This window comes from Phyllopteryx taeniolatus, chromosome 8 (assembly GCF_024500385.1).
Source record: "Phyllopteryx taeniolatus isolate TA_2022b chromosome 8, UOR_Ptae_1.2, whole genome shotgun sequence".
Classification (NCBI taxonomy): Eukaryota; Metazoa; Chordata; class Actinopteri; order Syngnathiformes; family Syngnathidae; genus Phyllopteryx; species Phyllopteryx taeniolatus.
This window is the reverse complement of record NC_084509.1, coordinates 2030204-2058150: the sequence shown is the minus strand read 5'-3', so window position 1 is coordinate 2058150 and position 27947 is coordinate 2030204. Positions and strand designations below refer to the sequence as shown.

At 41.6% G+C, this 27947-nt stretch overlaps 1 protein-coding gene across 2 annotated transcripts in view; it reads left to right on the top strand.

Annotated features, from left to right (window-relative positions):
- The window catches only part of zgc:172282 (leucine-rich repeat and fibronectin type III domain-containing protein 1-like protein), a 141662-nt gene that overhangs the window by 46714 nt on the left and 67001 nt on the right, over positions 1-27947 (top strand). For both annotated transcript variants that reach the window (XM_061782620.1, XM_061782618.1), the window contains exon 2: positions 22632-22737. The gene's annotated coding sequence lies outside the window, so the exon portion shown is untranslated. The remainder of the gene's footprint in view (positions 1-22631; positions 22738-27947) is intronic.

Genomic DNA, 27947 nt, shown 5'->3' with positions numbered 1-27947 from the left:
GCTGCTGTAGCGGACATGCTCCCCGCAAACGGAGGTGACACAGTGGCTCCCCACCGTTTGATCGACTGCAGCCTTCGAAGCCGCCCTGGTGCCAAAAGGGACCGATCGACGATGGGATGCAAATACAGCAACAAACTATTAGCTTAATATCCAAATGTTCGTGCAAGGCGCCACCCGCAGTCATCGAGAGGAACTGCAATGTCGACCGGGCGGACGCTCATTTGATGTTTAACCAAGAAAAAATGTCTTCTTGGATATTTCACGAACTCTGCAGAATTATTCCAAATGTATGCCTTGATGTCTGTGTCATTGTGTCAACTTTACAAAGGCAGGTGTGAGATTTTGAGAACTGTTGGTCTTGACTCCCAGCAGCATGAAATGTGATTTGAATCATAAGCAGTTGATGATGGAGCCACTTCCAGAGAGAGACTACCACCACCAGCCTGAGCCTACGGTCGTGAATAGACGCGACAAAAGTTTTGCCAGACTACAATATTAGTGCCTAATAATTTGGGGGAAATTACTAGCTTCAGACAAAATCTCAACTTTGTCCTCTCTCTTTCTCCCATCTGCACTGGACGCAGTAAATGCTCACGTTTCCAACTTTAGTCCAAAACACAATGTTCTATTTCCCTTTTCGTACACCTATTTTTGTTCTTTTTACCATTATTAGTGTTATTTTCTTTCTTTAGTTAGCCCCTTTGTGTGTTTCCCTCTAGATCCCTTGTAGATGTCATTAAATATACTATAAAATTCAACTCGGTTGTATTTTGTGTGTGTTCCGAGTTTAAGTAAGCCTCTGTCAGTGTAGCAACCTTCAGATTACGAGACTGATAAAAAAAAGTCTTGTCACAATCCCTAAATATTATCCACATAAAAAGTGACGTGGTGTCCCTTTAATAGGTAAAATTTGTTTGATTTTAACAATTAAACTTAAAATTATGATAAACCGGAAGTAACGCAAGGGTCGCTTCCGGCTTATTCTTTTCTCCTAAATTAATTACATTTTTACTTGACTAATATACGCTACACTGCACACAAATGCAATAAGCTGCCAACAGAAGTGAGTCAGTCCCACAAGTGTCGATATTTTTAAGCCCAGACTAAAAATCTTTTTTTTTTCCTCATGCTTATGATTGAGCATTTTGGAGTTTTTACATTTCTGAAATCTTTTCTCTTGCAAGTAATTTGAGTAAGTTTTCTGTATTTTGTTTATAAATGTCTTTCTGCTTTTTGTTTTTAAATGCTTTTAAACATGTAAAGCACATTGACTTACCTTGTATATGAAAGGCGCTAAATAAATAAATTTGCCTTGCCTTGCCTTGAATGAGCTCAGCTCTGTATATTTCCTACACAAGGTCATGGAAACAGCAAAGCTCGTGATGGTGAAATACTTTTGACGAACATAATTTCTTTAAACTTTAGCACCTTCTCCTTGAATATGCCAGAGAGGTGTAGCATGGGGCAAGGACAACATTTGTGGGCAGATTGGCTTTACCTGAAAGTCTTTTTTTCTCCAGATTTAACTGAGAACTCCTTGAATTATTGGAGTGTTGGCAGATATCATAACGTCATGATTTTTTAAATTGACTTTTGGGGTGGCGTTTTAAAAAGCAAATGGACTAAATTAAATCTGTTTCTCAGGCAGGTATGACTCTATTGTAATTTTAAAGTGTGTCCTTACAATTACATTGTAGGCATTTTGGCACATTCAAAAACACACTAACGCGGAAGTGGAGTGGCCATTTTTTCCATGATGAAATTATCATGTTTTTGTTTATTAGACTGTGTTTCTAGTACCTTTGCTGTGACAAATCTTGCTCTTATATCACAAAGGCCCTCATTGGCTTCTTTGTACAGCACCGCACGTTTTGTGTCATTTTACATTTCAACTATATTTAATGGAACGAGGAACTAAAATGAACTTCTGAATACCTAACATAAACGTGTGATTTAGCTCTGATCAATTCAGCCTCATTTCAAAGGCCCATGCCCACTATTCTTTTAGGAATATGAAAAAAAGGTACACAGATGACATTATAAGCTATATCTTGATATATATTTTTTTTATGTTCGAGGGCAGTGATTCCCAACCAGTGTGCCGGGGCACATTAGTTTGCCGTGAGCGCTCTTCAGGTGTGCTGTGGGAAATTATAAAATTGTATGTAATAAATTGTTTATTTACAAGAAATAATGTATCCTTGTTTTTCTATTTATGCCAGTGATGCATCGTGACAGACAGAACAAATAAATGCTTTTCTATTAAATGCCAGGAAGTACATACCGTGTGCTGTGAGATTTTTCAATTGGAAAATGTGTGCCTTGGCTCCATAAAGGTTGGAAATCACTGTTCTAGGGATCTTACAAACATACTGTTTGTTCTATGGATGAGGTGTCTGTTTGGTTGACATAATGATTGTAATTCCCAGTATACATATTTATTATTTGGAGGGTTGAAGAGATCACTTCATTAGGACAGCTTGTTGCACCACATGCCAGCTGGCATTCAATCAGCACACACAGACATAGACACACACACACACACACAAGAAATGCATACTGTGCAAACACACATTTGCCTTTTGTCCCTCTTCTACTTCTAAGGATACCCACACAAGGGAGCCACTAGTTGTGTTATTGAATTGTGATAGGCCAGTAAAATATAGTCGCTGCAAGTAACAAAAGAGCAAGTGAAAAAGATAATAGGGTAATGAGGTATAGGCATTGGGAATCTGAAACAACAACTTGAGATATTAATTTATCAAGAGAGCGATCGAAAGGGTGGCACGGTGGACGACTGCTTAGGACGTCTGCCTCACAGTTCTGGGGACTGGGGTTCAATCCCCGGCCCCGCCATGTTCTCCCCGTGCCTGCGTGGGTTTTCTCCGGGCACTCCGGTTTCCTCCCACATCTCAAAAACATGCATGGTTGGTTAATTGAAGACTCTAAATTGCCCGTAGGTGTGAATGGTTGTTTGTTTATATGTGCCCTGCGATTGGCTGGCAACCAGTTCAGGGTGTACCCCGCCTCCTGCCCAATGATAGCTGGGATAGGCTCCAGCACTCCCGTGACCCTTGTGAGGATAAGCGACGCAGATAATGGATGGATGGATGGAGATCAAAAGGTGACAGCAAAACAAGCACAAAGGAAATAAGAAACCCACAAAGGTTTGATGTGTGTTTTTTTTTTTTTCAGGGATGCACAACAATGTTGGTCTGGTTCTCAAAAGAGCACCAGAGGTTGTTGCTTGGTGCTAAATTTTTTTCTCGACCCACCGACCTCACTGGTTGAACCTAAATTGTTACAGTATGGGACTGCTGATTTGGAACAGTTCTGTAGTCCAGCGGTTCCTAATCTTTTTTTCCGCCACGGAGCGGTTTCCTGTAAACACATTAGGGCTGGGCGAAGTGAGAAAAAAATCCTATCAAAATATTTTTTTCCATATCAGTCAACGTATCTCAAGATAAAATAAATCTATTTTTTAATCTTAAATGTTCACTGCTACTGTTAACCTTTTGATTTATCCATCCATCCATCCATTTTCCGAGCCGCTTCTCCTCAATAGGGTCGCGGACGTGCTGGAGCCTATCCCAGCTATCATCGGGGAGGAGGCGGGGTACACCCTGAACTGGTTGCCAGCCAATCGCAGGGCACATACAAACAAACAACCATTCGCATTCACATTCACGCCTACGGGCAATTTAGAGTCTCCATTTCATGCATGTTTTTGGGATGTGGGAGAAAACCGCAGTGCCCGGAGAAAACCCATGCAGGTACGGGGAGAACATGCAAACTCCACACAGGCGGGGCCGGGGATTGAACCCGCGTCCTCAGAACTGTGAGGCAGACACTCTAACCAGTCGTCCACTGTGCCACCGCCACTTAAATCCCTTCTTTTCAACTGTGCATACTGGTAGCATGTCTTGCAATATAATTTTTAGGGTTTTTTTGGAGGGGAAGATTTGTCCTTACTCCAGTGTGGGATTGTAAAATCTTGCATTGAACATGCGCTAAGCGGGTTGCACTGCTTCTGGCTTCTATAAAGATTGGTGGTATTCTCTGTCTTTGTGTGTGCATACAGTATATGACATAATTTGCATTGCACACTACTATGTTTCTTGTAAGACTTTACAAAACCAAAAGAAGAAAACCAAATTAGCTCCACACTTCAGTACTAAAGCACACGGCTCGAGCAGTACAAACATTAGTACCATTTGCTACTGGCTGTTACTGTGCTGTGTGCGTCAACCTAACTTGGCACGGTTCCATTCACACCACATGATTGGTCCAGCGCGGAACAATTTTCATCATTACTGGCTATTAATATTGTCTGCCAAAACATGGAAGTGCAATCTATCGAAGTCTATCGACAGCATCTCATATGTCTATCAAGGAAAAGTTATTTTGAGATATTTCTTTATTGTTTTCCTAAGTTGCACCGTTTGCGACGCAGTTTCCCGTGCATCTGAACTGAGACAGGAACAAATCACTGCATAAAGTGATTCCATTCAGTACTTTCACTTAAAAGAGTTGTTCATGAACAACAACGCAACACTACTCGAGGCCCTTCTTCTGCTGTGCTCCCCCTAAAAAAGAAAATGCAAAATGCTTGGTAGTGACATACCTGATTCTGGTGTACTTTTAATATTTTCGGTGTGCATGTGTGCCACTTATTGTATGTGCATCCCTGTTTATTGATATCCTTTGATCAAGATAGGGGATGGTATTAAAGCATCCACTCGGTTTTCTAAATGTACATTTCATTCAGTCCTCAGAACGCATGTATTGTTTTTGTTTTCCTTTTTTTTTTTTAGCAAATGGCACGTTGTGGCCTAATACTTAAAAGTTGACCACGGCCCCCACTTTAATATCCAAAAGAAATATGGCTTATGGTGCACGTGCACCGTATAGCAGGTCTTGTAGCTTTTGTGGCAACCAGACAGACTAGTTACATTTCCATCCACCCACCATTTACTCTCAATCTCTCACACTTGAACTTCTGAAAGTGGTCACTCGACTGTCTGCAGCTGTACTTGTTGAGTTGACTCAGAGCACATCCATAGTTCAAATTGTTGTTGTGCAAACCAAGAGTAGTTGTGCTTTTATATTAACTTTGTAATCATTGCTGTGAAGGTTCAGTGTGATATTTATCATTATAACTATGTTTTTCTGCTGAAAACCTAGGGTAATGACATACTTTGTGCATTTTTTTTCCTTTGGTGAGATGAATTTTGAATCTTTAATTTTACAATGAATGGAAAATTGCAGCCAATTAGGGTAGTAGAAGGAACACTGTGGTCCTTTACGACAGGAATACTGTGGTTCAAAATTGGTAAAACGGATTTAGAATTTTACATACCTGTATTCTGATGCACCAAGCAATATGTAATCCACCGAAAACCAACGAAATTCTCCTCTTACTCTATTCAAACCAAATACCCTGCCCCTGAAGTCACATTACATAACGTTATTACATCAATTAGTACTATCATTCATAAAAGTCATACAGAAGGGAAACATTAAAAAAGGAAGCTTAGATTCATTTTAAAAGCCATATAAAACAAGACTTACTGTAATGAGACAGTATTTCATGAAGGACACACTTATGAAATGCACTTATCATTTCATGTTAAACCTTTAAATGAATTATATTACAAATACTGTGAGTCATAGCCATCCAATGTAAATTGTTTTCAATAAACACTTTCTCCAAAATGACTCTATACCATTTTATACAATGTATTTTTTATGTTACTCATTTTAGAGTATAATCTTTTTGACTTGGAGGCAAAGAGGCCATGCAAGTTGTCACTGTACCTGTGTGTTGTAGTAGTGCACACTGTAGAGCTCACATGCTGGCTAGATAGCAGCGGTGCACTGCACACTTGAGAGCCTTTACCTTTTACATTAAATTCTTATTTGTGATCATGACATGGTGATTGTTTGCTCAGTGTATGTCTTAGGCGTGGGCTCTGAATTAATTCACATCAAACATGGACCCCTTCTGGGTTTAAAGTGTAAACTCTGGGGGTGAACAGCACGCAGTAGGTGGTAGTCCCACCTTAAACAGAAAACAGTCTCCCATCATAAATCTTGTTGCTTTATGGGAAAATTCTGAACTGGGAAGCTAAGAGTTAAAAATGAAAGCAATGAAGCAAGCCTGTGAATCATCATCTTTAGCGAAATATGGATTTGTTTTGTGTTTATATATGACATACCCTGGAGGCAGCTGATGTGTAAGTACAACAACAAAGTTCAAGCAATGTTGAACTAAGTGTTCATTGTTCATCAAACAACAATGATATCGACCATCTAGCTAAGCCACGTAAAAGAAGCTTCAGCAAGATGGTTTAAAATCTGGGTTGTCAACTAATTCTTTGCCAAGATCATTCTATTATGTACACAACAATGACTGCAACATACTTCATTGCCATTCGCTTTTGTAAAAAAAAAAAAAAAAAAAAAAAAAAAAAAAAAAAAAAAAGTTTAACATTGACCCACAGTGCATTGTACACCAACAAGTGATGGGGAATTGAAATAGAGTTTAAACTAAATTGAAAACATATTTGATTAATCAAAACAAAAATAATACAAAATGTCTGGAGGAATGCTTTGAACCAGTAAAGAGCTGTAATATACAACCCCAATTCCAATGAAGTTGGGACGTTGTGTTAAACATAAATAAAAACAGAATACAATGATTTGGAAATCATTTTCAACCTATATTTGATTGAATACACAACAAAGACAAGAAATTTAACGTTGAAACTGCAAATAATCATTAACTTAGAATTTTATGGCTGCAACACGTTCCAAAAAAGCTGGGACAGGGTCATGTTTACCACTGTGTTACATCACCTTTTCTTGTAACAACATTCAATAAACGTTTGGGAACTGAGGACACTAATTGTTGAAGCTTTGTTGGTGGAATTCTTTCCCATTCTTGCTTGACGTACAGCTTCAGCTGTTCAACGGTCCGGGGTCTCCGTTGTCGTATTTTACGCTTCATAATGCACCACACATTTTCAGTGGGAGACAGGTCTGGACTACAGGCAGGCCAGTCGAGTACCCACACTCTTTTACTCAAAGCCACGCTGTTGTAACACGTGCAGAATGTGGTTTGGCATTGTCTTGCTGAAATAAGCAGGGGCGTCCATGAAAAAGACATTGCTTGGATGGCAGCATATGTTTCTCCAAAACCTCTATGTACCTTTCAGCATTAATGGTGCCTTCACAGATGTGTAAGTTACCCATGCCATTGGCACTAACACAGCCCCATACCATCACAGATGCTGGCTTTTGAACTTTGCGTCCATAACAGTCCGGATGGTTCTTTTCCTCTTTGGCACGGAGGACACGACGTCCACAATTTCCCCCAAAAATTTGAAATGTGGACACTTTTCCACTTTGCATCAGTCCATCTTAGATGACCTCGGGCCCAGAGAAGCCGGCGGCGTTTCTGGGTGTTGTTGATAAATGGCTTTTGCTTTGCATAGTAGAGTTTCAAGTTGCACTTACGAATGTAGCGCCAAACTGTATTTACTGACATTGGTTTTCTGAAGTGTTCCTGAGCCCATGTGGTAATATCCTTTACACATTGATGTCGGTTTTTGATGCAGTGCTGCCTGAGGGATCGAAGGTCACGGGCATTCAATGTTGGTTTTCGGCCTTGCCGCTTACATGCAGTGATTTCTCCAGATTCCCTGAACCTTTTGATGATATTATGGACCGTAGATGATGAAATCCCTAAATTCCTTGCAATTGTACGTTGAGGAACATTGTCCTTAAACTGTTCGACTATTTTCTCACACACTTGTTCACAAAGAGGTGAACCTCACCCCATCTTTGCTTGTGAATGACTGAGCAATTCAGGGAAGCTCCTTTTATACCCAATCATGGCACCCACCTGTTCCCAATTAGCCTGTTCACCTGTGGGATGTTAGATGAGCATTCCTCAACTTTCTCTGTCTTTTTTGCCACCTGTCCCAGCCTTTTTGGAACATTTTGCAGCCATAAAATTCTAAGTTAATGATTATTTGCTAAAAACAATAAAGTTGATCAGTTTGAACATTAAATATCTTGTCTTTTAATTAAATATAGGTTGAATATGATTTGCAAGTCATTGTATTCTGTTTTTATTAATGTTTAACACAACGTCCCAACTTCATTGGAATTGGGGTTGTACCTGTGTCTCTTTCTGCTAAATATAACTAATACAAAATCTTTTACCATTATTTTGGTTTTACCGTTTACAACTAATTGCAAAACATTAAAAACAAAGTAAAGCTGTCCCTTTAAAAACTCAGCTCAAAAGAGTAAACAACTAGCAAGTAGCAACACATTAATCCCCACAGCTAAACAAGCTGAAAGTAGCATCATCTTTACCAAGCTAAAGACCGAATTGCACCCAGCGCATCTAAACTGGGAATTTAGAGAGCTATAGAAAAAAAAATGAAGCAAACAAACTGTTAGTAACCCATATAATGGGTGTATGTACATGTAATGGATGAGTCCTGTGGTGAGTCACATGCTGAGCTCTGGACCACATGATGTATGGTGTATATACAATGGTACCTTGCGATACGAGTGACCTGACTTACAAGTTTTTCGAGAGCAAAAAAAAAAAGACAGAAATATTACATGAACTTACTGAGTGGTAGAAAGACAGAGGAAGAAGTATATTTTAAGTATAAGTAAGTATATTGTATAAGTAGAAGTATATTCGTCTTCATTTATCTGTTTCTTCTTCATTTATTATTCTGTGTTTTTATAAAGTCAAATATTATAAAGTGCTATTTTCCTTATTCAAAAACAAAACCACATTTTTTCGGGGGGCTGGAATGGATTAAAGGCATTTCCATTCATTTCAATAGTGAAAGATGATTTGAGATGTGTTTTGAGTGAACAGCATGGACACGGAACACAATAAACTCGTATCTCAGGGTACCACTGTACACAATAGCTGCAGCACTGTTTGGGAAAATAAACTTGTTCTTTTCTTATTGCTTTCAGTTACGGCCATATTGAATAGTTCCAATCAGCAAGCCTAGTCATTGTCACTGCACGCAAACACGCACCAGCATCAGGTGGACTAATAGATGAATGGATGCGTGCTGACCAATGCTCAGTAGAGGAGAGCAATGAGAAGCATATGGGAATAGGGAGGGGTTTAGAGGGAGGACACAATAAAAAAGGGGGAAGGAAGAAGGGAGATATTGAAACCAGCCAAGAATGAATAGATGGTGTCCATAAAACTAATAACAAATGAATACTTTGATTATTAAAGCAGTTATTGTTTGACACATTTGGGTGACTAATAAGGAGTGGATATACAAGCAAGGATGTCATAGAGACTAGAGTGGAGAGGTGGGGGGTAGTTGATTTGAGAAGACAGATTTAGGGAAGGAAATAGAGTGAACGAATGACTGTGCAGAGAGGGGGACAGATGGAGGCAGAGATGACCAAATGAAGGGTATTTTGAAAAGCAAAACAGAAGGAATGGCAGGCAGGAGGGAAGGACATTTTGGGCCATCAGCTGCAGTAAAGGTCAAAGTGTTTTGCCTTTAAACAGCCTAAATAAGCCGCATCGTGGAAGTAAAATCACCACACATAATCACATGCACAGAATGGAATAAAAAGCTAAATCTCACATTTAGGAAAGGCAGTGTGGTTTTCGTCGTGGCCATAGAACAGTAAAGCATCTCTCCACCCTCAGCAGGGTCCTGGAGGGTGCATGGGGGTTCGCGCCACCAGTTTAAATGTTCTTTGGGGACATTCAACTGTGTCCTTCGAGGGAACCTCAGGGAGTATTGGGGACCGGACCCCCTGGTACAAGCTGTTTGGACCATGTACGTCCGGTGTCAGAGTTGGTCTGTATGTCGGATCCGTTAACACTGGAGGTTGGTCTCTGCCAAGGCTGCCCTTTGTTACCGATTCTGTTCATAACCTTCATGGACAGAATTTCTAGGCGCAGCCAAGGCGTTGGTAGGTTTAGTGGCTTTATTATTAGGTCCCATCATCAATTCTCACTGGAGCGGTTGCGATGAGAATCAGCAACTCCACATCTGAGGCCATGGTAGTCAGTGCTCATCTTGGGGTCTTGTTCACGAGTGAGGGAAGAGCGGGGGATCGACAAGAAGTTCAGAGTGACGTCTGCTGTGGTGAAGAATGAGCTGAGCCAATAGGCGACGCTCTCAGTTCAGCATTTGATCCAACCCCGGATAGGTGGAAGATGATAGATAGAAGATGGTTGGACGGATGAGTTTAAATAAGGAAGGACATATCGATATGATGAAGGAAAAAAGTATAATTAAATAACTAGTAACGTCACACATGAAGTGATAGTGTATCTTGTCACTTGATGTCATTTAAACACATTATGTAAATAAAATACAATGAGGCTTGCACATTACATGGATTGCTACAAAATTATTTCTTACCTTGTTAAGTGCCCACCTGAAAAAGAAAAACTATACGGTAGACATCAGCGATTTTGGTGATGATTTGAGTGTGAGCGATAAGCAAGCGTTGCAGACAAACAAACAGACAAAGCCAATATATCTTGTGTAGCTTGGCAAGATAAATGTCACAATGTTTATGTCAAGCGATGGCAAACAAAGGTTCAGGATGTAAATGTATGAGCGTGTGATACAAACCGAACGTTAAGACAGGAGTCAGAGGAGTCAGACAGCGAAGATGAAACACAGTAAGAGGCAGACCGAAGTGTTGTAGTCCAGCGGCAACAGAGAGGGCAGTGTCAACTGCTGTGGTCTGGCTGTCTCCCCAAGACCTATCATAACCTATCCTATCAATTCAAGACAATGAATAACAAAAACACACATCCATGAAAACATGGATATGCAGACAGTGATGTGGCAAAGCAACTTGGAGAACATGCCCCAAGTGGTTATGAAATGGATAAATAAAATGAAGGAAATGAGTTGAGAGGAGCTGTTGTGATAGCGTATTCCAAGTGTTTGTGTGTGGGTGTGTATACAAATGTTCTGTACAGTATATGTGAACTAAAGTATAATCTGCTTTCAATTTGCTTAGGTTAGGGATTTGTAGAACTGCCCAAGGAAAGGACACACTTGAAGGCCTCTGTTGTCCATGTAATAGTTCGAAAGTTACTTGAGTAATTTGCCACTATGATGCTGTAGGAGAAAAATACTCATTCTACTGTGCATCAAGATGCTGGATAGACATTTGAGTTTATAGATAGCCAAAGTTATATTACAGTGCACATTTAGGCTACATTTGCACTGCAGGTATACTGCAGGTATACTCTATTCTAAATATATGCCTACTGTACATCCATTTTCTCTATTGCTCTCTATTAGCATACAACCCCGATCTACATTACATCACTGTGCTTCAGTGGCAGGCTGTGCATTTGGTACCTGGCTTTCAGTGGAGACTCATCTGACTTAATCCACCTCTTAATAGCACCACTACTTTCCTTGCAGAGTCCAAGATGAAAAGGTTCTGAAGACGTAATTTAAAGCTCTTGTATTCTATTGCAGATATTCGACTATTTTAATCAAACTTCCTGTAAGTAACTGGCTGTTCTTGAAATTAATGCTTAACTACAGCAAAAACAAGCCAGCTCGTAAGACTGGTACAAAGTCAGAGTTGGATGAAAATAAAATAAAAGACGAAAAAGATCAAATCAAGGGCGTGATCGACAGATGTCAATCATTATCGGCCGTGTGAAACTTAGTTTAAAGGCAGACTGCTATACACGCATGCACACACACATGCTCGCACGAACACACACAGACATGCACACGCATGCATGCACACACACACGCGCACACACAACCTCCCAGTATACTGACAAACATCCATCCATCCATCCATCCATTTTCTGAGCCGCTTCTCCTCACTAGGGTCGCGGGCGTGCTGGAGCCTATCCCAGCTGTCATCGGGCACACCCTAAACTGGTTGCCAGCCAATCGCAGGGCACATAGAAACTAACAACCATTCGCACTCACAGTCATGCCTACGGGCAATTTAGAGTCTCCAATTAATGCATGTTTTTGGGATGTGGGAGGAAACCGGAGTGCCCGGAGAAAACCCACGCAGGCACGGGGAGAACATGCAAACTCCACACAGGCGGGGACGGGGATTGAACCCCGCACCTCAGAACTGTGAGGCTGATGCTCTAACCAGTCGGCCACCGTGCCGCCTACTGACAAACAAAAATACAAATTTATTATTTACCAACAGTCTGTTCTTTTCATTTTGTAGCTCACTGCACTGCTCTTAGCTTTTTGGTCCAATCAGATTTTAACTTTTATGCACTACCATGTTACTCTAATTTGCCAATGACATTCACAATCAGTAGCCCTGACTGATGTAACTACTAGGGGCCATATTTTCCAGTTTGTGCATAGGTTTAAAAAAAAAAAAAAAAAAAAAATGTATTAATTTTTTTACACGCCTGGCTTATGCACTTTCATGGTACGCAGATTCTTTTGTTATGATTACTGACACACCCACTGTGCGAGACTGGCTCATGTGCGCACAACAACCAAAAAGACGTGACTCACTGAAGTCTTTGTTTATTATTTATTCATTTTTTTTATGCCGGAACAGTTTTACACTGGAGTTTATAAGCTGCCGTTGTGGTTTCTTAGTATTATAATGGATATTTATTGAGAATCAAGAGTCAATCAGTTGAACAGTGTTTCTAAAGGGGAGTGAGAAAAGAAGACAAAAGACAAAGCACTAATTGTAAACAAGATGAGAAAAGTAAATCATTATATATCTAGAACAATGAAACATTAGATATGAGTGTTGTATGGGGGCGTCAGCCTCACAGTTCTGAGGTGCAGGGTTCAATCCCCGTCCCCGCCTGTGTGGAGTTTGCATGTTCTGCCCGTGCCTGCGTGGGTTTTCTCCGGCCACTCCGGTTTCCTCCCACATTCCAAAAACATGCATTAATTGGAGACTCTAAATTGCCCGTCGGCATGACTGTGAGTGCGAATGGTTGTTTGTTTCTATGTGCCCTGCGATTGGCTGGCACCCAGTTCAGGGTGTACCCCGCCTCCTGCCCGATGACAGCTGGGATAGGCTCCAGCACGCCCGCGACCCTAGTGAGGAGAAGCGGCTCAGAAAATGGATGGATGGATGGATGTTGTATGGGGCCCCTGTGAGGAAAGGACAGGACAAGATAGGACACGACAAAGACAGGAGACGCATGCAGGACAAGGGTCGTGAACCCGGCTGTACAACTGAAGTGTGGTGGGAGTGACTATGTAAATTATAAGTCTATAGGACGAGAATGTGAGTGAGGGGATACCCAATCAATTTGCATATTCATAAGTTATTTGTCGCAATAAGTGAGTGGCCCCACACCCATCGAAAAAGTCCCAGGGGGCGTGCCTGTGGACACATGCAAGTGAATAGACCCTGTTTTGCATGCAGAATGACTGACAGAAGAGTCCTGTAATTGCTGTGCCTGCACCGCGGTGGCTGAGGACCCCACCCAATCAATCGAGAGGCGGGATCGGGCCCAGGAGTCCACCCAAGAGCAGCCCGGTGGACGGGACACTTCCCACAATGAGGAACCCAGGGCGCCATGACAACCGGCCACCCGGAGGAGGCCATATTTCTTTGACCAATTGCAATAGAATTGCTTATCAGAATTTCAATATGGCTAGTCTACCTTTGGTGCAAAGACAAAGAAACAAAATATAGAGCTTCCTAGGGTCTGCATTTAAAATTAAAATACCCTCAAATGAAATTGTCTGTCCATTTGTGAATGGAACTGATTTTCAGACCTTACAGAAGGTCAGCTACAGTATATAAATAGCCCTTTTCACACAGTTTCCCTAAAAATTGGCGCATCAGAGGCATAACAGGAAAGCCGACATTCATTCGCTTATACCGATCAGACAGGTATAGGCGAATGAATGTCAAGGCAAGCAATTGCGGTGCAGAAGTTACGCAGTTTTTTTTTTCCATTGTTTTGAAGGCCAAAGTGGCTGATAGGTTCCAGTCTTCCGGACAAATTTGTCAACTGCCGGCCAATTATTAAGAACAACTCACTGCTATTTTCATATGCTCTATTAAAGTAAAGACGAAATGTCAACTAACCCTGCAGTAGTTGTTGAAAACCTCCATACAGCAGGGAAGAACCAACACTAGTAGAAAGGCTGCGGTGCAGAGGTTACGCTGTTTTTTATTTCCCATTATTTTGAGGGCCAAAGTGGCTGATAGGTTCCATTTTTTCGGACAAATTTGTCAACTGCCAGCCAATTATAAAGAACAACTCGCTGCTATTTTCATATGCTCGATTAAAGTAAAGACGAAATGTCAACTAACCATGCAGTAGTTGTTGAAAACCTCCATACAGCAGGGAAGAACCAACACCAGTAGAAAGGCTTCCACCCCTTTAAAATAAAACACTCCTCTCGACCCACCTTTCATCAGTACACAACAAATTGTTTAATGGTTATTGTGGCCAGCAGTGCAAGTTCTTGTCAGACGTTTGCTTAATTAGACTGCCAAAAGTCATCGTATGCTAACCAACGTAACCTCTGTTACTGTGTCTGTGTTTGTGGCTTCCCATCCATCCATCCATTTTTAACACCGCTTATCCTGTTAGGGTCACGGGGCGCTGTAGCCTATCCCAGCTGACTTCGGGCGAAAGGCGGACTACCCCTGAACTGGTCACCAGTCAGTCACAGGCCACATATAGACACGGACAACCATTTGCACTCACATTCGCACCGTCACTAAGTGGGAACTGCACCCACGCTGCCCACACCAAAGTCAGGCGAGTGTAACACTACACCATCAGTGACCTCCTTGTGGCTCCCCGTAATCTGATAAATTGATTTAGGGTAGCGTTAGAGCCAAGGTCTAGTGTGTTCTATACGGTACTTTTCGGATAGCAGCAATGGCTTTTAACACAAATCGGCAGGGGAAGCGACTCTCGGGATCATGTAATTAGCCCGTAGTTCCACAAATGCAATATTAAACAGTACCATCTTTCGACTAATGGAGGCATATACAACATATCATTGCACCAAATTATTTTGTGTTTCCTTGCCCTTTAAAGGGAATGAGAAGAGCTACTTTGACTGGTGGTGAGTGAAGTGGGTTGTAACCACACCCACAGCAGCGCAGACCACCCTCTTATAGATGCATTTGGGTGCGCTGGTCAACAAAATTACCAAACCTGGACTAAACCAACTCTGGCACACTCCGCCCGTCGCGCCAGATTTACGCCGGTCACGAAAATAGGGCCCTCAGTCTCCACTCTAATTCATCCCAAATACATCGGAGATCAAAGATAGTTAGGGTTAGATAGCTACACCTGACTTTTGGTTTGGGGGATGAGACTCTTGGCCAATGCAAAGGTCATCGAGTGTGTGTTGCGCTGTGTCTGAACAGCACAACGCACTATCAGAGCATTCAAAACATACGAGGCAATTTTTAAAATTATGTCAGGGGTCTCTCATAGGCTACAGTACGGTGGTGTGAGCAACACCAGAGATGGGATTGAATGTCTTATTGGGACCATATTGCTGAGTGCCTTGGTGACAACACAGGCACAGACACACACACACACACACACACACACACACACATACACACACACACACGCGCGCGCACACACAGCTTGAGTTGAGTGTTTTACATTCAACAGCTATACAGTCAGGGGCAGCTCTCAGAGGTAATCATAGCAGCATTTAACTATTTGCAAATTGCTCTGATAGACATTTTAACACTTCATTAAGCAACCTTGTAATTTATGCTTAATTAGTTTTACTTGTGCTTTTGTATGAGACATGAACTTTGAGTCAGAAATAATAAATATATTCTTGTTTTGTTGGCTTTCTGTGTTTTCGTGTTACCACTACATGAAGTATTTACACTTTTTTCCGCCTTTTCCCCACTGTATAGCTGCTTGCTAATTTGCTATTTTTTAACAACTTGTTGCAATAACAACATATTAATGAGCTGATGCCAGCAGTCAAGTTAAGTTAAAATTGCAGGTGTATTGACCTAGAGGTAGAAATGTTCATTACATTTAAACTATTATAAAATAAATGGGGCGTAACTATGGAAAGAATTTCTCATGGAAAAATGTCTTACAATAATGTTCTATTTTCTTTTTCCTCAGAGTGAAAACCTTGCAAACTCAACCAAGGTAGTTCATGTTTTAAAATGATGCCGTTCTACAGTCTTGATACGCTTCTTGATTTGTTTTGACAGTCATCGCTGATTAAGTTCACGGTGATTGACCTTAAGTGACCGACATTTCTAATCAGCAAATGTTTTAGCGCTCACTGTATCATCCCCCATCGTTATTTGGAAAATATTTTAATGAGATACAGCTTTACACAAGGTCAAAACAATATTTCATTGTCAACGACAACGCACAAGGGCACACAACGGTATATTTCAAATTAAGTCAAAATGAAAAGAAAAAGAGCCCCCCAAAAAGCAAGTATTTCTCCCATTCCTGCTGATCTTTTTTTTTTTTTTGCACATTTATCACGCCCTTCAGATATTCAAGTACATTCTAATATCTCACAAAGACCACCCCAGTAAATGTAAAATGCAGTTTGTAAATGAGGATTTCATTCATTAAGAGTAAAAAAAAAAGTCAAAATATATCTGGCCCTATGTGCAAAAGTTATTGAACCTAATAACTGGTTGTGCCACCCTTGGAAGCAATAACTGAATCAAGCATTTGTGACGACTAATGATAACTGTTTCACATCGCTGTGCAGGAACTTTAGTCCACTGTTCGCGTAATCGTTTTAAATTAGATATATTGGAGCGCTTTCAAGCACGAACTTCCCATTTAAGGTCATTCCGCAGCATCTCAATTTGATTTGTCATTGTCCCCCCAAAACTTTCCTTTAGTATCTTTTGAGCTATTCAGAGGTGGACTTGCTGGTATATTTCAGGGCATTGTCCTGCTGTATTACCCAAAAGTGCTTGTGACTGATTGCCGGACATTTTCTGGTAGATGGCAAAATTCATTGTTCAGTTCATCACACCAAGCAGCTCCAGACTATCACACTACCACCACCATGTTTGACTGTAGGAATCCTGTTCTTTTTTTGTCACCAAGGTGTTTTTTTAAATGAAATTGACACTGTTATACTAAGTCCATGTTAGAGGTCTATCTATAGACCTCTATCTATAGAGACAACTCTATCTATAGAATCTATAGAGGTCTAAATAGCCAAAATACGGGAGCTTTACGAAATTATCATAGGAAATTAAATTCATCAGAGATGTCACTGTCAGTGTAGTGGTTCAATTGCTTGACTTCCATTCAGGCAGCATGGGTCAGTTACCCCTCTTTGATAGCGGGAATGCGAGTGTGAATGGTTGTCTGTCTATGTGTGCGCTATAATTGATGGCGACAAGTCCAGCGTGTAGTCTGCCTATTTCCCTAACCTGGGATGGCTTTATATGTATATACTGCATACAGCTCACTCGCAATGACTGTTGCTGTGACTCAGACTTTATATAATCAGTAGAAATGTTCTGAAGCTCAGCTTTGTAAACATTTATAATGAGATATCCTAGAATAAATGATAATACATAAGGAGGTAAATGTATAACGGGAACAAAAGCTTGAAAAAGATTCACACATACTGTAGGTCTCATGCTGCCGGTTTAAGGGAAGCTTTGTAAAAAGACATTAATTGGAGTCTGATATATTGAATAGAGAAACTCATGTCTAATGCTAATTTACCTTCAGTTATAGTTGCCATTGCTGTGGGGATTTCTGCCCTGTCTGTTAATAATTTCACTTATTTTATTTAATCACCGACACCGCTGACAACTCCTCTAACTGGTTCAAAGGTAGAAGAGATGGAATTTTGTCAGCTACAACTAACACACCTTCGCACAAGCTCACTCACTCACACGCACGTACGCACGCCAGGCTCACTGGCAGGTCATTTTACCACAGTAACACTGCTGTGCAGAGGGAAGCGGTGCTAAATATAGAAAAGAACTCAGCAGACGTCCAATGACATACAAGAACATCCAATGTGGATGGGAAGTGTGACAAGGGATTGATTACCTAGAGACTGAAAGCCATTTGATAATAACATTGAACCAGAATTTAAAGCCTGCTTCATTTGTCTTTTTGCCATACCGGCGGCACGGTGGTAACGACTGGTTAGCACATCTGCCTCACAGTTCTGAGGACCTGGGTTCAAATCCCGGCCACGCCTGTGTGGAGTTTGCATGTTCCCCCCGTGCTTGCGTGGCTTTACTCCGGGTACTCCGGTTTCCTCCCACATACCAAAAACACACGTGGTTGGTTGATTATAGACTCTAGATTGCCCGTAGATGTGAATGTGAGTGGTTGTTTGTTTATATGTGCCCTGTGATTGGCTGGTGACCAGTTCAGGGTGTACCCCGCCTCTCGCCTAGAGTCAGCTAGGATAGGCTCCAGCACACCCTAGTGAAGATAAGAAGTACAGAAAATGGATGGATGGATAAGCCATCCATCCATTTTCTACCGCTTATCCGAGGTCGGGTCGCGGGGGCAGTAGCTTTAGCAGGGACGCCCAGACTTCCCTCTCCCCACCCACTTCATCCATCTCTTCCGGGGGGATCCCGAGGCGTTCCCAGGCCAGCCGAAGGATGTAGTCTCTCCAGCGTGTCCTGGGTCGTCCCCGGGGTCTCCTCCCGGTGGGTCGTGCCCGGAACACCTCACCAGGGAGGCGTCCGGGAGGCATCCGAATCAGATGCCCCAGCCACCTCATCTGGCTCCTCTCGATGTGAAGGAGCAGCGACTCTACTCTGAGATCCTCCCGGATGACCGAGCTTCTCACCCTATCTCTAAGGGAGAGCCCGAACACCCTGCGGAGGAAACACATTTCGGCCGCTTGTATCCTGGATCTTGTTCTTTCGGTCACGACCCACAGCTCGTGACCATAGGTGAGGGTAGGAACGTAGATCGACCGGTAAATCGAGAGCTTCGCTTTTCGGCTTAGTTATGAACAGAATCGGTGACAAAGTGCCAAGTGCACATGTGGACACCCTTATGCTTGAACATGGTGTTCGTTATGGACAATCCGTGATGAGCACAGAAGTCCAATAACAGAACACCGCTCGGGTTCTGATCGGGGGGGCCGTTCCTCCCAATCACACCCTTCCAGGTCTCACTGTCATTGCCCACGTGAGCATTGAAGTCCCCCAGCAGAACGACGGAGTCCCCAGCGGGAGCGCTCTCCAGCACCCCCTCCAAGGACTCCAAAAAGGGTGGGTACTCTGAACTGCTGTTTGGCACATTGGCACAAAAAACTTTCAGGACCCGTCCCCCCACCCGAAGGCGAAGGGAGGCTACCCTCTCGTCCACCGGGGTGAACCCCAACGTACAGGCGCCGAGCCGGGGAGCAATAAGTATACCCACACCTGCTCTGCGCCTCTCACCGTGGGCAACTTCAGAGTGGAAGAGAGTCCAACCCCTCTTGAGAGGACTGGTACCAGAGCCCAAGGTGTGCGTGGAGGTGGGTCCGACTATATCTAGTCGGAACTTCTCGACCTCACACACCAGCTCGGGCTCCTTCCTTGCCAGAGAGGTGACATTCCACGTCCCTAGAGCTAGCTTCTGTAGCCGGGGATCGGCTCGCCAAGGTCCCCGCCTTCGGCCACCGCCCAGCTCGCACTGCACCCAACCCCTATGGCCCCTCCCACAGGTGACCATGCCAGGGACATAAAGCCCCAGACAACTTAGCTGCTAGGATCATTGGGACACACAAACCCTTCCACCACGATAAGGTGACGGCTCAAGGAGGGTGGATAAACCACACCAGGTAAAATAGCTATCTACAGGCTAAGACAGAATAGGAAGTGCACATTATGGATGTAGTATCCCTATGTTTGTGCATATTATGAATAGCAATCGGGCTTTGAATTTGCTATTTGCCATTCAATATTGGTAGGGTTTTGCCCTGACCGAGATAATGATATTTGGATTGAAGCAATTCAATTAAATAACGGGAAAAATAAAATGTGGAAAACGTGGGATGAAAGAAAGCATCAGAATATAAATTATAGCTTTCTCAACTGACATCTGTTTCGCAGGCTGTGTTGAGTTTTCAACAACGTGATTACAGTCCTTCGCAAACCATTTAACACGTGAATTTGCATATGCTGAATATGAATGCTGCATGTGGGGCTTCAACAAACTCTCCACTACAGCTTTCCACTGTGTTGTCATATACTGTAGCTTCTTTATGTCTTGATGAAAAGACACATTTGGACTTGTGATGAGAGTAATTAATTTCTCATAACATACTTCAGTTCTGTACTCAATCTGCAGGCTACCACGTCAAAGGTCCTGGTTCTTTTTCAACCCGGTACTGTACACCAATTCTAATCCAGGTTGAGTATAACACTCGTAAGAATTCAGTGATAAATGGTGTCAGAAGTAGGATGGTTAGCTGTGAAGTCGTCTCGGGTATGGTAAGTTAGAGGGACTCTTGGGATGTGTGACCAATTTACAATTGACCCTGGAAAGTTTGTAGTGGGGGCAGTGTGACGACAAAGCCATCACTGCAGTTATGTATTGACTACCATGCCCGGGTGCCTGGCTCTTTGGTCATACCACAGGTTTTTAACCTAATAGACCTGGTTCAAATTAAGGTTGTAGGTACTCGTCCTCAAAATTCAATGAGACACGAGCGTCGAACTCGCGGAGAATGTAGGTTTTGCCACACCCACACCTTTCCCAGAGTTTTCGTACAAATGTCTCACTTCAGTCACTCACTCTGCCACTCTGTGGTTGCCTCCCCTCCCACTCACTCTATTGTCCCTTCAAACATGACACAGGCTTTTAGTGCGACCGGCCGATAATCGGCTTTGCTGCCTTAAGTCCCGCCCCTCTTGTGATTTGCTATTGTTCAGCCCAAGCTGAGGAATTGGGTAGTGGGTACTAGCTAGGTTCATTGCTCACAAAGGCACACCTCAAAAGGGCTTAATTAAAGGCTAAATATTGCGATTTATTTCTGTAGGTGGGTATTAATTACAGGAGATTCATTTTCAGCCTATTCTTTACAATTAAATCCAGAAAATAGAGTAATTAAATAACTCCATTCTGTTTTTTTTTTTTTGTTGCAGTTTGTGATAGAGGTGTATCGAAGGAAGAGAGGTCATGCGTGTATCTGTGTGTGTATTTACTTCATGGGCAGTGCTTGTTTCGATCCGAGGTGCACATATGTGTCTGATGTGTGTATATAAAATTCCTGATTTCATTAAAATATGTTTGGCTGGCAACCAGTTCAGGGTGTACCACGCCTCCTGGCCGATGATAGCTGGGATAAGCTCCAGCACGGCCGCGACCCTTGTGAGGATAAGCGGCTCAGAAAAAAAATGTTTTGATTCATTTGTATGAGAATGCAGTATCTGGCCAGTTGACTAAAAACGTACATAGTAACACAGAACACAGTGCCATTTACAGCCGCTTACTTTTTTGCTACCCACGTCCCCTTCAGTTTTGCAAAGTTTACACCACTGCCATGAAAGTAGAAATCATCAAATGAGAGAAGTGGCACATAAAACTCTGAACAGCAAAAAGATCAGATTATTACAAAAGCCATTTCTAGTCGAACTCACATTGCACAGCCTGGATTCACCAAACAATTCAACTCAGGACTAATGAATCCTGTGTCACTCACATTGATTTTAATTTTCATACTGAACCACAAATGTAAATAAGGTTCCCACGAACCTGGATCCTACAAGTCCTCTGGCTGGCTACTGCTAATTACATTAGGCGAGTTACCAGACTCATGTGGTCCACTGACTGGCGTAGGTAAACAAGTTTTTGTTTAGTTTTTTTTGCCTTCTGGGATTTGCTTTATTTTTCTTGATACCAAATACATTATGAAAACGTTCTTATTCCAGAAAGTTTTTCCCCCAATTAACTTGTTAACTTTCTTAGAAATTATAGAAAAAAAGGGAAAAAAGTGTTTTCTCTTGGAAAAGTGTTCTTTTAGTCAAATATATTTGCAATATATACTGTAAACTCCGTGTTTGCCTTCCTGCAGCAGGCTCCTTTCTCATCATACACACATACACATTCAACTCTTGTTTGTTTCTTAGCGCGAATAAAACTCGCTAGTTGCTTTATTTTTGTTTTGTTTTAAATAGTTGCTGGAGGTGTTGGAAAAGTCACTAAACATAGTGACCCATTCACTAAAGTGGCAAAATGCTTCTGCTTTTGTAAACTAGAGCCTTACAGTTCGCAGCTTTGTTGTTGGTGTGGATGTCAGGAGGGGCACATTACGAACTACAGAAGCCTCTATGAAAGCAATTTTAAAAAGCCCTGACTAATGAACAGATAAATTGAATTGCTCAGCCCTACTGTAGGTGAGGGGCAACCTCAGCACATCCAATACTTGTTGCATCTCTATTATTGTTGTTCATTTTATTTTTTGCATACGTCAAACACACTGACACAAATGAACGGAGAGGTAGGGGGCGGGGGGTCACTTTTTTGAGTGACCTAAAGTAGTGTGAATCCATAAAATTAGTATGTTGACTCAGTCTATTCACCAGACTGTGTCACCTTTTTCCAAGATAGTAGCCTTATACTGTAAATAACCTATAACCTATCTTTTCTCTGTTCTTTTCTTCAGGTTGGGCTCCCTCCCTCCAGGCTGCCCATCCTAACCTATTCATCTGTAAGTCACTGCAGATGTTCTTCATGTTGACCCGAATTAAATCAAGGCACACTTGATACAGGTAGGCAAACTTGGCATACAGGTTCTTGTCACCGCCAGAATCACGTAACAATGGCTTAATATACTCAAATTTTTGTATACTGTGAACCACAGAGGAGGCTCGGAAATTTTCTGGTGCTGCTTTGCTAAAACTGGCACAGTGTGTCCTGAATCTGTGTAGGTTAAATCTCAAGATTATCAAGGAATTCTTAAGCAAGTGACACTGACTTAAAGGTCCCGTATTCTGGCTATAGACCTCCCTTGAGTGACCCTCCAACATGAACTTAGTATAAAAGTGTCTATTTCATTTCAAAAATCACCTCGGTTTTGACAGGTTTGTGTCCAGAAAAGACCCCTCTGACAGGTACTTCTGTTTGACCAAGTTTTGTATCCCCTTTGTCCACATGGAATGTACAATGTATATGTTCAAAAGGAGTAGAAAGAAGTAAAAAAATTTTCAGGTCCGACCCCTAATTATGTGAACATACCTGACTAATATAATAGTCGTGATTTAGGAAGCAGATTTATATATTATATTCTCGTAATCTTAAACTAGATAGTCCATGTAAAATATATAATATGAATAACTATTAATAACGGGTCCATCCAAGTTCACTGGACAGGTGCACGTCTCACTGATAGTTCAATAGTAGTTTGATTGCAGTGATTGCGTTAATATGTTTTCCAAGAAAGTTATAGTTACCATCCTCATCAAAAGAAATCATTGGGTTATAATTGTCATTTGAAGTTATTTCAGGAACCACTGTGTGTTTTTCTTTCTTTAAAGATAGGGTACCAACAATTTGGTCCGTGTGTGGATAGAACTGAATCGCATTAGACCTGTAACTATTTTTTGACGGGTATATGTATTTGATAATAATAATAATTTTGTACAGCTTCTGTGCAATCAGTTCACTGCTTATGCCCCATCTCCCTGTGATTGACCGGCAACCAGTCTACGGTGTAGTCAACCATTGGCCTGCCGTCACTCTGAACAGGATGAGCTCTATGAATACCGGATGAATGCTCTTCCAATCTCTTATTACAATTATAATCACAGTTCCAAATGATAGTAGTATGCTTTCCAGACCACATATTTAGGCTACAAAGTACGCATGAAGAGAACACTAAAATAATTTGGGCTGTGACTATTGGTGGAGGTGTATGTCCTCTGGATGATCTTGCTTTTTTTCATTCTGGTTGAATTCCCCCCGCCTCAAGTGATTTGTGGGCCAACAGCTCTACCTTTGTTACAGAACAGCCAAGAAAAATTGAAAAAAAATTCAATCTGATGGACCGTGACAGATGGATAACACAAAAAGGGATAACATGTTGTCAACACTTGTTGTTTGAGCATAAATTACATTTAAAAAATGTATAGCACTTTTCTGGTAGGCCTACAAAGGAGCCCAAAACTCAATACCTCCTAGAACAAACAGAATTTATCAGTTTTATTTTTCTAACTAGCTTTTGGCATAAAGGTAGAGTGTTCCTTGATTATTTATTAATGTTCATGATTAACTTTTGCACAGTTTGAATGACACATTAACAAGTTCAGGGGAGTTCAGGGGCAGTGGGAGTCTATCGCAGCTGACGTTTGGCAAAAGGCGGGTTACACCCTGGACTGGTCACCAGTCAATCTTAGGGCACCTGTCAAGACAGAAAAGTCTTCATTTACCGGGTTACTGTGAGGGAACTGAACTGCAGCTGCCTGCGCAAAAGTCAGTCGAGTAAAGCATTAAACCACTAACTTGTTCTAACCTCGCTTAGAACTTTTGACCAAGATTCACGATGCATCGAGATACGGATAAATGTTGTAGTTCCACTAGGAATATTACATGAAAACCAAATTGTCTGCAACAAAAATGATGATCCAATTCAAAAGGGCTTTATTTTTAGCTTTTACCAAGTGCTGGCTGGTGCTTGTTTTGAAATTGATTCTTTATATCATTTTCAGTTTTCTCTGGTCAGCAAGCTGTGGTCTTTTGTTTCAAGGTGCCAATTTATTGTTGACAAGGCAAAATTGGCATATTTTCTTTTTCTGAAATGGTTTAAAGGCTGAAGCTAATAAACACAAATTTGAATTAACCTACTTGAAATGCTGATTATTTTTAGGCTTTGATTTACTGTATAATGAAACAAGCTCACAAATGATTATCAATTAAAAAAAAACTCTTGCACATGGTTCTTTCCCAAGCATCAGAAGAACCATCTCTCACAAATTTCAGTCAAATGCACTTCATTTAGATGACAGAATGTTAAACATTGTCTAGCACAGAATAACAGTTTCACATCTAATTATTCATCTCGATGTAAGCATGATTTAAAATTCCCTTTTTTGAGCATTGCGAATTATAAAGTAATTTATTTTCATTTATTTAACAAGTCACAGCATTATAGATTATTCATCTGAAATGAATAAACATAACATGCACTATTATCAGGCAAAGTGTCATCTAAGAATGTTTGCAGGGAAATAAAAGGAGGTATTTATTTGGGATCCATTCTTGAGCTAGTCATCCGTGAGGCACATGCAGGAAAGCATGAAAGGACACTGACCTCTTTGTGTTTGTCAGCACAGCTTGTGTTCATGTCCCACATTACATGGTGGGTATAAAAGAAAGAATGTCCCATTGCATGAACTAAGAACACAAGAATTATCACTTTGTTTATGTAAATACTTTCATCAATTGGAGACATACCAACTTGGTATTACATGCATGCAGTTGTTTTTTTGTGTTGGTATTACCAACACAATAAGACACAATAGACATACATACTGTACATATCCATTGAAGTGGAATTATGCCCAAGTCAGGGACGCAGATTTTCATTCTCGCACGCCTATAGTATTTTGACATAATAACTGATTTTTGTGATTATAATTACATGCAAACACTTGCATGCAAATGAGGTTTGAATTTGTTACTGTACAGTATATCCCCTGCTTTCAATGCTTATGTATTTGGAGAGGAGATATTTATCAAACAGTTGCACCTGCTTGGATGAGAAATGCGCCTGACAGCCAAGCTACACCACAAATGTCCTCTCCAAACAGCATCACTTTCAAAATTTCATTACCGAGATTTACTATTCTAGTAAATGAGACGTTATTTGTAAAACAGAATGTTTTCCTATGACATGACAAGCAATTGTTTGCACTGCATTGTTCAAAGATTAAGCCCATGGCACTAAAATTTTATGCTACACTATTCAATATACAAGTCTGCATTCACAATTATGTTGTATGTTAATATGTGTGAATGTCTCTACTCAAGCTATTTTAAGAACTAGCTGTCAGCACAGCTTGTGTTCATGTCAAAAACTGCATTCATAACCGCGAGCAATGTTTCTTCGCACATTTATCATCACAGCTTTATCTTAAAAGAAAACCATGTCACATAAAGTCACTCAGTCACTGATAGTTTTGCTCATAAATATGGTGCATTTCCTAGAAAATTTCATTCTAATTGGATTTAAGGTCAGTTGGTCAGGGATTGTTGTTAAATCACCACTTGTGTTGTTGTAAAATCACCAATTGTGTTAGAAGACTATGTGCATTTCTTTTGGGTTTTAAAAAAGGACATCTATTTAAAGGACATCGTCTTATGTTGTTATTCACAAAGTCTCATGCCCATCCAAGCACATAACTTAAGTCCTTGATCAAGCCTTGATTGGCAACCAACATTACATTCAGACAGTCTTAAGTCATTGTTTGTGATTTGTTCATGCAAATGAGTTTCCATTTACCATTAAGCATCTGTATGCCATTACAAAAGGTTGAAAAGAAATCTATTGGAAAATGGGTATGCATTAGTTTGTTCTATATATATAAAAAAGGCAGTCACATAGCATATTTGACTGCTGTCACGTGTCTTTGGATTCACAGAAAAACTAAACGTCATTGTTTACAGGTATCTTTGTAAAAAAAATGGCTGCATTTTAGAATATTCTTCAAGAAAGCACAATAAAAAAAATCTCAACCACAATGACACTCAAATATTCAGAAGGTTGCTGGGTGCGCGCCACCCAGGAGGTAGGGTCGGACCCAGGAGCGCACCCAAGAGCGACCGGGTGGATGGGGCACCACCCACAACGAGGGACCCAGGGTGGTTCACTGGCCCCACCGAGGCACCTCAAAACTGGCCACCAGGACGAGGGCCCCAACGCTACCCCGCCAGCCAACCACCACCCTCCGCCGCCCACGCGCCCCGCCACCGCAGGACTGATTTAGTGAATCCCAGTCCGACAGCCCCCCAAGAAACCCTGAGTATGTGTGTGTGCCCGGATGTGACTAGTGAAAAAATATTAAGAGTGAGTGTGAGTGTGTGCTAAGTGACTGATAAAGAGGGCCCAGAGTGCGGGAGGTGGACAGACCAGGCAGCAACAAAACCCTACAGCACGCCCCATGGTCAGCAGGGAAACCCCCACGCAAGAAGAGGGGAAGACAACCACAGCCGGATGCAAGGACCGTAGAGAAGAGGAGGGAGCAGGCCACCAGCAGAAGGAACGGGAAACCAAGGCGACGCCAGTTGGCACCACCCCAACCCCAACGGAACATGAGCGAATCCACCACCAGCGCATGCCGGGAGGCCTGCTCAGTCATCCGTCACCCCCTCAAAGGTTGGGAAGGAGTAAAGATAATCGCGCTCCTACAAACGCCGGCACCGCAAGCACAGGGTCAAGAAGGGAAGATCCCCAATCCATGCATGTGTCATTCATCGTGCAAATCAGTCGAGAGTGGAAGAAAGAGAAAAAGTAAATAAATAAATAAGAAAATAAAGAGAAATAAAACAACAACATCAACAAAGAATACAGGAGGCAAAACTTTACGCTTACATTTACAATATAATCCTGTCATTGTCACATGGCATTCTAAGCAGGGAGAGGAATCAAAGAACAATAACAGCATATTGAAGAAGGGTGACCAGCTTTCTGTGTAATTATGAAATTTATTTTTTAGTTCCCAAGATATTTTTTCTAATGCAATATATATATATCAATTTAGGCGGCACGGTGGGCGACTGCTTAGCACATCTGCCTCACAGTTCTGGGAACCGGGGTTCAAATGCCGGCTGCCCTCATACATGTCCTGTATTATTCTAACATACTTCTCTGCCACTCCAGACTTCTGCATGCAGTACCACAGTTCATCTGTGGGTACTCTGTCATAGGCTTTCTCTAGATCTACAAAGATACAATGTAGTTCCATCTGACCTTCTCTGTACTTTT